The sequence below is a fragment of the Schistocerca nitens genome, chromosome 6 (genome assembly GCF_023898315.1).
Source record: "Schistocerca nitens isolate TAMUIC-IGC-003100 chromosome 6, iqSchNite1.1, whole genome shotgun sequence".
NCBI classification, from domain to species: Eukaryota; Metazoa; Arthropoda; class Insecta; order Orthoptera; family Acrididae; genus Schistocerca; species Schistocerca nitens.
In genome coordinates, this window is record NC_064619.1 from 757,097,798 (window position 1) to 757,110,672 (window position 12,875).

A 12,875-nucleotide genomic window follows, 5' to 3' on the forward strand; every position below is an offset into this window, starting at 1 on the left:
GTCTATGCTTTGAGCGTTTCCTGTGTCACCAGTTTTTCACTCCGATGCACCTCTGCAGGTTTACTGTATCCCTTGGACCTCCCCATCGACGATGAAACACAGAAATAGCATCGGAATTAAATATAAGAGAGACAATGCCGACTTAAGTACAAGAAAACTGAGGCTCCTAAGGGTCTATGTTTTGAGCGTTTCCTGTGTCACCAGTTTTACATTCCGATGGACCTGTGCAGGTTTTCTGTATCCCTTGGACCTCCCCATCGACGATGAAACACAGAAATTGCATCGGCATTAGATCTAAGAGACACAATGTCAACTTAAGTACAAGAAAACTGAGTCTTCTTAGGGTCTATGTTTTGAGCGTTTCCTGTGTCACCAGTTTTACATTCCGATGGACCTCAGCAGGTTTACTGTATCCCTTGGACCTTCCCATTGACGATGAAACACAGAAATTGCATCGGAATTAAATATAAGAGACACAATGCTGACTTAAGTACTACAAAACTGAGTCTCCTTAGGCTCTATGTTTTGAGCGTTTCCTGTGTCACCCGTTTTACATTCCGATGGACCTCTGCAGGTTTACTGTATCCCTTGGAGCTTCCCATTGACGATGCAACACAGAAATTGCATCGGAATTAAATCTAAGAGACACAAAGTCGACTTAAGTACAGGAAGACTGAGTCTTCCTACTGTCTACGTTTTGAGCGTTTCCTGTGTCACCAGTTTTACATTCCGATGCACCTCTGCAGGTTTACTGTATCCATTGTACCTTCCCATTGACGATGAAACACAGAAATTCATCGGATTTAAATATAAGAGACACAATGCCGACTTAAGTACAGGAAGACTGAGTCTTCCTACTGTCTACGTTTTGAGCGTTTCCTGTGTCACCAGTTTTACATTCCGATGCACCTCTGCAGGTTTACTGTATCCATTGAACCTTCCCATTGACGATGAAACACAGAAATTGCATCGGATTTAAATATAAGAGACACCATGCCGACTTAAGTACAGGAAGACTGAGTCTTCCTACTGTCTATATTTTGATCGTTTCCTGTGACACCAGTTTTACATTCCGATGCACCTCTGCAGGTTTACTGTATCCCTTGGAGCTTCACAGTGACGATGAAACACAGAAATTGCATCGGAATTAAATATAAGAGGCACAATGCCGACTTAAGTACAATAAAACTGTGTCTTCTTAGGGTCTATGTTTTGAGCGTTTCCTGTGTCACCAGTTTTACATTCCGATACACCTCTGCATGTTTACTGTATCCATTGGACCTTCACAGTGACGATGAAACACAGAAATTGCATCGGAATTAAATATAAGAGACACAATGCCGACTTAAGTACTACAAAACTGAGTCTCCTTAGGGTCTATGTTTTGAGCGTTTCCTGTGTCACCAGTTTTACATTGCGATGGACCTCTGCAGGTTTACTGTATCCCTTGGACCTCCCCATCGACGATGAAACACAGAAATTGCATCGGAATTAAATCTAAGAGACACAATGTCGACTTAAGTACAGGAAGACTGAGTCTTCCTACTGTCTACGTTTTCAGCGATTCCTGTGTCACCAGTTTTACATTCCGATGCACCTCTTCAGGTTTACTGTATCCCTTCGACCTTCGCAGTGACGATGAAAAACAGATATTGCATCGGAATTAAATATAAGAGACACAATGCCGACTTAAGTACAAGAAAACTGAGTCTTCTTGGGCTCTATGCTTTGAGCGTTTCCTGTGTCACCAGTTTTACATTCCGATGGACCTCTGCAGGTTTACTGTATCCCTTGGAGCTTCCCATTGACGATGAAACACAGAAATTGTATCGGAATTAAATCTAAGAGACACAATGTCGACTTAAGTACAGGAAGACTGAGTCTTCCTACTACGTTTTGAGCGTTTCCTGTGTCACCAGTTTTACATTCCGATGCACCTCTGCAGGTTTACTGTGTCCGTTGAACCTTCCCATTGACGATGAAACACAGAAATTGCATCGGATTTAAATTTAAGAGACACAATGCCGACTTAAGTACAGGAAGACTGAGTCTTCCTACTGTCTATATTTTGAGCGTTTCCTGTGACACTGGTTTTACATTCCGATGCACCTCTGCAGGTTTACTGTATCCCTTGGACCTTCACAGTGACGATGAAACACAGAAATTGCATCGGAATTAAATATAAGAGACACAATGCCGACTTAAGTACAATAAAACTGTGTCTTCTTAGGGTCTATGTTTTGAGCGTTTCCTGTGTCACCAGTTTTACATTCCGATGGACCTGTGCAGGTTTTCTGTATCCCTTGGACCTCCCCATCGACGATGAAACACAGAAATTGCATCGGCATTAGATCTAAGAGACACAATGTCAACTTAAGTACAAGAAAACTGAGTCTTCTTAGGTTCTATGTTTTGAGCGTTTCCTGTGTCACCAGTTTTACATTCCGATGGACCTCAGCAGGTTTACTGTATCCCTAGGACCTTCCCATTGACGATGAAACACAGAAATTGCATCGGAATTAAATATAAGAGACACAATGCCGACTTAAGTACTACAAAACTGAGTCTCCTTAGGCTCTATGTTTTGAGCGTTTCCTGTGTCACCAGTTTTACATTCCGATGGACCTCTGCAGGTTTACTGTATCCCTTGGAGCTTCCCATTGACGATGAAACACAGAAATTGCATCGGAATTAAATCTAAGAGACACAATGTCGACTTAAGTACAGGAAGACTGAGTCTTCCTACTGTCTACGTTTTGAGCGTTTCCTGTGTGACCAGTTTTACATTCCGATGCACCTCTGCAGGTTTACTGTATCCATTGTACCTTCCCATTGACGATGAAACACAGAAATTCATCGGATTTAAATATAAGAGACACAATGCCGACTTAAGTACAGGTAGACTGAGTCTTCCTACTGTCTATGTTTTGAGCGTTTCCTGTGTCACCAGTTTTACATTCTTATGCACCTCTGCAGTTTTACTGTATCGATTGGACCTTCCCATTGACGATGAAACACAGAAATTGCATCGGAATTAAATATAAGAGACACAATGCCGACTTAAGTACAGGAAGACTGAGTCTTCCTACTGGCTACGTTTTGAGCGTTTCCTGTGTCACCAATTTTACATTCCGATGCACCTCTGCAGGTTTATTGTATTAATTGGACCTTCCCATTGACGATGAAACACAGAAATTGCATAGGATTTAAATATAAGGGACACAATACCGACTTAAGTACAGGAAAACTGAGTCTTCCTAATCTCTATGTTTTGAGTGTTTCCTGTGTCACCAGTTTTACATTCCGATGCACCTCTGCAGGTTTACTGTATCCCTTGGACCTTCACAGTGACGATGAAACACAGATATTGCATCGGAATTTGATATAAGAGACACAATGCCGATTTAAGTACAGGAAGACTGAGTCTTTATACTTTCTATGCTTTGAGCGTTTCCTGTGTCATCAGTTTTACATTCCGATGCAACTCTGCAGGTTTACTGAATTCCTTAGACCTTCCCATTGACGATGAAACACAGAAATTGCATCGGAATTAAATATAAGAGACACAATGCCGACTTAAGTACAAGAAAACTGAGTCTTCCTAGGCTCTATGTTTTGAGCGTTTCCTGTGTCACCAGTTTTACATTCCGATGCACCTCTGCAGGTTTACTGTATCCATTGTACCTTCCCATTGACGATGAAACACAGAAATTCATCGGATATAAATATAAGAGACACAATGCCGACTTTAGTACAGGTAGACTGAGTCTTCCTACTGTCTATGTTTTGAGCGTTTCCTGTGTCACCAGTTTTACATTCCGATGCACCTCTGCAGTTTTACTGTATCGATTGGACCTTCCCATTGACGATGAAACACAGAAATTGCATCGGAATTAAATATAAGAAACACAATGCCGACTTAAGTACAGGAAGACTGAGTCTTCCTACTGGCTACGTTTTGAGCGTTTCCTGTGTCACCAATTTTACATTCCGATGCACCTCTGCAGGTTTATTGTATTAATTGGACCTTCCCATTGACGATGAAACACAGAAATTGCATAGGATTTAAATATAAGGGACACATTACCGACTTAAGTACAGGAAAACTGAGTCTTCCTACTGTCTACGTTTTGAGTGTTTCCTGTGTCACCAGTTTTACATTCCGATGCACCTCTGCAGGTTTACTGTATCCCTTGGACCTTCACAGTGACGATGAAACACAGATATTGCATCGGAATTTGATATAAGAGACACAATGCCGATTTAAGTACAGGAAGACTGAGTTTTTATACTTTCTATGCTTTAAGCGTTTCCTGTGTCATCTGTTTTACATTCCGATGCAACTCTGCAGGTTTACTGAATTCCTTGGACCTTCCCATTGACGATGAAACACAGAAATTGCATCGGCATTAGATCTAAGAGACACAATGTCAACTTAAGTACAAGAAAACTGAGTCTTCCTAGGGTCTATGTTTTGAGCGTTTCCTGTGTCACCAGTTTTACTTTCCGATGGACCTCAGCAGGTTTACTGTATCCCTTGGACCTTCCCATTGACGATGAAACACAGAAATTGCATTGGAATTAAATCTAAGGGACACAATGTCGACTTAAGTACAGGAAGACTGAGTCTTCCTACTGTCTACGTTTTGAGCGTTTCCTGTGTCACCAGTTTTACATTCCGATGCACCTCTGCAGGTTTACTGTATCCATTGAACCTTCCCATTGACGATGAAACACAGAAATTGCATCGGACTTAAATATAAGAGACACAATGTCGACTTAAGTACAGGAAGACTGAGTCTTCCTACTGTCTACGTTTTCAGCGATTCCTGTGTCACCAGTTTTACATTCCGATGCACCTCTGCAGGTTTACTGTATCCCTTCGACCTTCGCAGTGACGATGAAAAACAGATATTGCATCGGAATTAAATATAAGAGACACAATGCCGACTTAAGTACAAGAAAATTGAGTCTTCTTGGGCTCTATGCTTTGAGCGTTTCCTGTGTCACCAGTTTTACATTCCGATGCACCTCTGCAGGTTTTCTGTATCCATTGAACCTTCCCATTGACGATGAAACACAGAAATTGCATCGGATTTAAATATAAGAGACACAATGCCGACTTAAGTACAGGAAGACTGAGTCTTCCTACTGTCTATATTTTGAGCGTTTCCTGTGACACCGGTTTTACATTCCGATGCACCTCTGCAGGTTTACTGTATCCCTTGGACCTTCACAGTGGCGATGAAACACAGAAATTGCATCGGAATTAAATATAAGAGACACAATGCCGACTTAAGTACAATAAAACTGTGTCTTCTTAGGGTCTATGTTTTGAGCGTTTCCTGTGTCACCAGTTTTACATTCCGATGCACCTCTGCAGTTTTACTGTATCGATTGGACCTTCCCATTGACGATGAAACACAGAAATTGCATCGGAATTAATTATAAGAGATACAATGCCGACTTAAGTACAGGAAGACTGAGTCTTCCTACTGGCTACGTTTTGAGCGTTTCCTGTGTCACCAATTTTACATTCCGATGCACCTCTGCAGGTTTATTGTATTAATTGGACCTTCCCATTGACGATGAAACACAGAAATTGCATAGGATTTAAATATAAGGGACACATTACCGACTTAAGTACAGGAAAACTGAGTCTTCCTACTGTCTACGTTTTGAGTGTTTCCTGTGTCACGAGTTTTACATTCCGATGCACCTCTGCAGGTTTACTGTATCCCTTGGACCTTCACAGTGACGATGAAACACAGATATTGCATCGGAATTTGATATAAGAGACACAATGCCGATTTAAGTACAGGAAGACTGAGTCTTTATACTTTCTATGCTTTAAGCGTTTCCTGTGTCATCAGTTTTACATTCCGATGCAACTCTGCAGGTTTACTGAATTCCTTGGACCTTCCCATTGACGATGAAACACAGAAATTGCATCGGAATTAAATATAAGAGACACAATGCCGACTTAAGTACTACAAAACTGAGTGTCCTTAGGGTCTATGTTTTGAGCGTTCCTGTGTCACCAGTTTTACATTCCGATGGACCTGTGCAGGTTTTCTGTATCCCTTGGACCTCCCCATCGACGATGAAACACAGAAATTGCATCGGCATTAGATCTAAGAGACACAATGTCAACTTAAGTACAAGAAAACTGAGTCTTCCTAGGGTCTATGTTTTGAGCGTTTCCTGTGTCACCAGTTTTACTTTCCGATGGACCTCAGCAGGTTTACTGTATCCCTTGGACCATCCCATTGACGATGAAACACAGAAATTGCATCGGAATTAAATCCAAGGGACACAATGTCGACTTAAGTACAGGAAGACTGAGTCTTCCTACTGTCTATATTTTGAGCGTTTCCTGTGACACCGGTTTTACATTCCGATGCACCTCTGCAGGTTTACTGTATCCCTTGGACCTTCACAGTGACGATGAAACACAGAAATTGCATCGGAATTAAATATAAGAGACACAATGCCGACTTAAGTACAATAAAACTGTGTCTTCTTAGGGTCTATGTTTTGAGCGTTTCCTGTGTCACCTGTTTTACATTCCGATACACCTCTGCATGTTTACTGTATCCATTGGACCTTCACAGTGACGATGAAACACGGAAATTGCATCGTAATTAAATATAAGAGACACAGTGCCGACTTAAATACTACAAAACTGAGTCTCCTTAGGGTCTATGTTTTGAGCGTTTCCTGTGTCACCAGTTTTACATTCCGATGCACCTCTGCAGGTTTACTGTATCCCTTGGACCTTCCCAGTGACGATGAAACACAGAAATTGCATCGGAATTAAATATAAGAGACACAATGCCGACTTAAGTACAGGAAGACTGAGTCTTCCTACTGTCTACGTTTTGAGCGTTTCCTGTGTCACCAGTTTTACATTCCGATGCACCTCTGCAGGTTTACTGTATCCATTGAACCTTCCTATTGACGATGAAACACAGAAATTGCATCGGATTTAAAAATAAGAGACACAATGCCGACATAAGTACAGGAAGACTGAGTCTTCCTACTGTCTATATTTTGAGCGTTTCCTGTGACACCGGTTTTACATTCCGATGCACCTCTGCATCGTTTACTGTATCCATTGGACCTTCACAGTGACGATGAAACACAGAAATTGCATCGGAATTAAATATAAGAGACACAATGCCGACTTAAGTTCAATAAAACTGTGTCTTCTTAGGGTCTATGTTTTGAGCGTTTCCTGTGTCACCAGTTTTACATTCCGATACACCACTGCATGTTTACTGTATCCATTGGACCTTCACAGTGACGATGAAACACGGAAATTGCATCGTAATTAAATATAAGAGACACAGTGCCGACTTAAATACTACAAAACTGAGTCTCCTTAGGGTCTATGTTTTGAGCGTTTCCTGTGTCACCAGTTTTACATTCCGATACACCTCTGCATGTTTACTGTATCCATTGGACCTTCACAGTGACGATGAAACACAGAAATTGCATCGGAATTAAATATAAGAGACACAATGCCGACTTAAGTACTACAAAACTGAGTCTCCTTAGGGTCTATGTTTTGAGCGTTTCCTGTGTCACCAATTTTACATTCCGATGGACCTCTGCAGGTTTACTGTATCCCTTGGGCCTCCCCATCGACGATGAAACACAGAAATTGCATCGGAATTAAATCTAAGAGACACAATGTCGACTTAAGTACAGGAAGACTGAGTCTTCCTACTGTCTACGTTTTCAGCGATTCCTGTGTCACCAGTTTTACATTCCGATGCACCTCTGCAGGTTTACTGTATCCCTTCGACCTTCGCAGTGACGATGAAAAACAGATATTGCATCGGAATTAAATATAAGAGACACAATGCCGACTTAAGTACAAGAAAATTGAGTCTTCTTGGGCTCTATGTTTTGAGCGTTTCCTGTGTCACCAGTTTTACATTCCGATGCACCTCTGCAGGTTTACTGTATCCATTGAACCTTCCCATTGACGATGAAACACAGAAATTGCATCGGATTTAAATATAAGAGACATAATGCCGACTTAAGTACAGGAAGACTGAGTCTTCCTACTGTCTATATTTTGAGCGTTTCCTGTGACACCGGTTTTACATTCCGATGCACCTCTGCAGGTTTACTGTATCCCTTGGACCTTCACAGTGACGATGAAACACAGAAATTGCATCGGAATTAAATATAAGAGACACAATGCCGACTTAAGTACAATAAAACTGTGTCTTCTTAGGGTCTATGTTTTGAGCGTTTCCTGTGTCACCAGTTTTACATTCCGATACACCTCTGCATGTTTACTGTATCCATTGGACCTTCACAGTGACGATGAAACACGGAAATTGCATCGTAATTAAATATAAGAGACACAGTGCCGACTTAAATACTACAAAACTGAGTCTCCTTAGGGTCTATGTTTTGAGCGTTTCCTGTGTCACAAGTTTTACATTCCGATGCACCTCTGCAGGTTTACTGTATCCCTTGGACCTTCCCAGTGACGATGAGACACAGAAATTGCATCGGAATTAAATATAAGAGACACAATGCCGACTTAAGTACAGGAAGACTGAGTATTCCTACTGTCTATGCTTTGAGCGTTTCCTGTGTCACCAGTTTTTCTCTCCGATGCACCTCTGCAGGTTTACTGTATCCCTTGGACCTCCCCATCGACGATGAGACACACAAATAGCATCGGAATTAAATATAAGAGAGACAATGCCGACTTAAGTACAAGAGAACTGAGTCTTCTTAGGGTCCATGTTTTGAGCGTTTCCTGTGTCACAAGTTTTACATTCCGATGCACCTCTGCAGGTTTACTGTATCCCTTGGAGCTTCCCATTGACGATGAAACACAGAAATTGCATCGGAATTAAATCTAAGAGACACAATGTCGACTTAAGTACAGGAAGACTGAGTCTTCCTACTACGTTTTGAGCGATTCCTGTGTCACCAGTTTTACATTCCGATGCACCTCTGCAGGTTTACTGTATCCATTGAACCTTCCCATTGACGATGAAACACAGAAATTGCATCGGATTTAAATATAAGAGACACAATGCCGACTTAAGTACAGGAAGACTGAGTCTTCCTAATGTCTATATTTTGAGCGTTTCCTGTGACATCGGTTTTACATTCCGATGCACCTCTGCAGGTTTACTGTATCCCTTGGAATTTCACAGTGGCGATGAAACACAGAAATTGCATCGGAATTAAATATAAGAGACACAATGCCGACTTAAGTACAATAAAACTGTGTCTTCTTAGGATCTATGTTTTGAGCGTTTCCTGTGTCACCAGTTTTACATTCCGATACACCTCTGCATGTTTACTGTATCCATTGGACCTTCACAGTGACGATGAAACACGGAAATGGCATCGTAATTAAATATAAGAGACACAATGCCGACTTAAATACTACAAAACTGAGTCTCCTTAGGGTCTATGTTTTGAGCGTTTCCTGTGTCACCAGTTTTACATTCCGATGCACCTCTGCAGGTTTACTGTATCCCTTGGACCATCCCAGTGACGATGAAACACAGAAATTGCATCGGAATTAAATATAAGAGACACAATGCCGACTTAAGTACTACAAAACTGAGTCTCCTTAGGGTCTATGTTTTGAGCGTTTCCTGTGTCACCAGTTTTACATTCCGATGGACCTGTGCAGGTTTTCTGTATCCCTTGGACCTCCCCATCCACGATGAAACACAGAAATTGCATCGGCATTAGATCTAAGAGACACAATGTCAACTTAAGTACAAGAAAACTGAGTCTTCTTAGGGTCTATGATTTGAGCGTTTGCTGTGTCACCAGTTTTACATTCCGATTGACCTCAGCAGGTTTACTGTATCCCTTGGACCTTCCCATTGACGATGAAACACAGAAATTGCATCGGAATTAAATATAAGAGACACAATGCCGACTTAAGTACTACAAAACTGAGTCTCCTTAGGCTCTATGTTTTGAGCGTTTCCTGTGTCACCAGTTTTACATTCCGATGGACCTCTGCAGGTTTACTGTATCCCTTGGAGCTTCCCATTGACGATGAAACACAGAAATTGCATCGGAATTAAATCTAAGAGACACAATGTCGACTTAAGTACAGGAAGACTGAGTCTTCCTACTGTCTACGTTTTGAGCGTTTCCTGTGTCACCAGTTTTACATTCCGATGCACCTCTGCAGGTTTACTGTATCCATTGTACCTTCCCATTGACGATGAAACACAGAAATTCATCGGATTTAAATATAAGAGACACAATGCCGACTTAAGTACAGGTGGACTGAGTCTTCCTACTGTCTATGTTTTGAGCGTTTCCTGTGTCACCAGTTTTACATTCCGATGCACCTCTGCAGTTTTACTGTATCGATTGGACCTTCCCATTGACGATGAAACACAGAAATTGCATCGGAATGAAATATAAGAGACACAATGCCGACTTAAGTACAGGAAGACTGAGTCTTCCTACTGGCTACGTTTTGAGCGTTTCCTGTGTCACCACTTTTACATTCCGATGCACCTCTGCAGGTTTATTGTATTAAATGGACCTTCCCATTGACGATGAAACACAGAAATTGCATAGGATTTAAATATAAGGGACACAATACCGACTTAAGTACAGGAAAACTGAGTCTTCCTACTGTCTATGTTTTGAGTGTTTCCTGTGTCACCAGTTTTACATTCCGATGCACCTCTGCAGGTTTACTGTATCCCTTGCACCTTCACAGTGACGATGAAACACAGATATTGCATCGGAATTTGATATAAGAGACACAATGCCGATTTAAGTACAGGAAGACTGAGTCTTTATACTTTCTATGCTTTGAGCGTTTCCTGTGTCATTAGTTTTACATTCCGATGCAACTCTGCAGGTTTACTGAATTCCTTGGACCTTCCCATTGACGATGAAACACAGAAATTGCATCGGATTTAAATATAAGAGACACAATGCCGACTTAAGTACTACAAAACTGAGTCTCCTTAGGGTCTATGTTTTGAGCGTTTCCTGTGTCACCAGTTTTACATTCCGATGGACCTCTGCAGGTTTACTGTATCCCTTGGACCTCCCCATCGACGATGAAACACAGAAATTGCATCGGAATTAAATCTAAGAGACACAATGTCGACTTAAGTACAGGAAGACTGAGTCTTCCTACTGTCTACGTTTTCAGCGATTCCTGTGTCACAGTTTTACATTCCGATGCACCTCTGCAGGTTTACTGTATCCCTTCGACCTTCGCAGTGACGATGAAAAACAGATATTGCATCGGAATTAAATATAAGAGACACAATGCCGACTTAAGTACAAGAAAACTGAGTCTTCTTGGGCTCTATGCTTTGAGCGTTTCCTGTGTCACCAGTTTTACATTCCGATGGACCTCTGCAGGTTTACTGTATCCCTTGGAGCTTCCCATTGACGATGAAACACAGAAATTGCATCAGAATTAAATTTAAGAGACACAATGTCGACTTAAGAACAGGAAGACTGAGTCTTCCTACTACGTTTTGAGCGTTTCCTGTGTCACCAGTTTTACATTCCGATGCACCTCTGCAGGTTTACTGTATCCATTGAACCTTCCCATTGACGATGAAACACAGAAATTGCATCGGAATTAAATATAAGAGACACAATGCCGACTTAAGTACAGGAAGACTGAGTCTTCCTACTACGTTTTGAGCGTTTCCTGTGTCACCAGTTTTACATTCCGATGCACCTCTGCATGTTTACTGTATCCATTGAACCTTCCCATTGACGATGAAACACAGAAATTGCATCGGATTTAAATATAAGAGACACAATGCCGACTTAAGTACAGGAAGACTGAGTCTTCCTACTGTCTATATTTTGAGCGTTTCCTGTGACACCGGTTTTACATTCCGATGCACCTCTGCAGGTTTACTGTATACCTTGGACCTTCACAGAGACGATGAAACACAGAAATTGCATCGGAATTAAATATAAGAGACACAATGCCGACATAAGTACAATAAAACTGTGTCTTCTTAGGGTCTATGTTTTGAGCGTTTCCTGTGTCACCAGTTTTACATTCCGATACTACTCTGCAGGTTTACTGTATCCCTTGGACCTTCCCAGTGACGATGAAACACAGAAATTGCATCGGAATTAAATATAAGAGACACAATGCCGACTTAAGTACAGGAAGACTGAGTCTTCCTACTGTCTATGTTTTGAGCGTTTCCTGTGTCACCAGTTTTTCTCTCTGATGCACCTCTGCAGGTTTACTGTATCCCTTGGACCTCTCCATCGACGATGAAACACAGAAATTGCATCGGAATTAAATATAAGAGACACAATGCCGACTTAATTACTACAAAACTGAGTCTCCTTAGGGTCTATGTTTTGAGCGTTTCCTGTGTCACCAGTTTTACATTCCGATGCACCTCTGCAGTTTTACTGTATCGATTGGACCTTCCCATTGACGATGAAACACAGAAATTGCATCGGAATTAAATATAAGAGACACAATGCCGACTTAAGTACAGGAAGACTGAGTCTTCCTACTGGCTACGTTTTGAGCGTTTCCTATGTCACCAATTTTACATTCCGATGCACCTCTGCAGGTTTATTGTATTAAATGGACCTTCCCATTGACGATGAAACACAGAAATTGCATAGGATTTAAATATAAGGGACACAATACCGACTTAAGTACAGGAAAACTGAGTATTCCTACTGTCTATGTTGTGAGTGTTTCCTGTGTCACCAGTTTTACATTCCGATGCACCTCTGCAGGTTTACTGTATCCCTTGGACCTTCACAGTGACGATGAAACACAGATATTGCATCGGAATTTGATATAAGAGACACAATGCCGATTTAAGTACAGGAAGACTGAGTCTTTA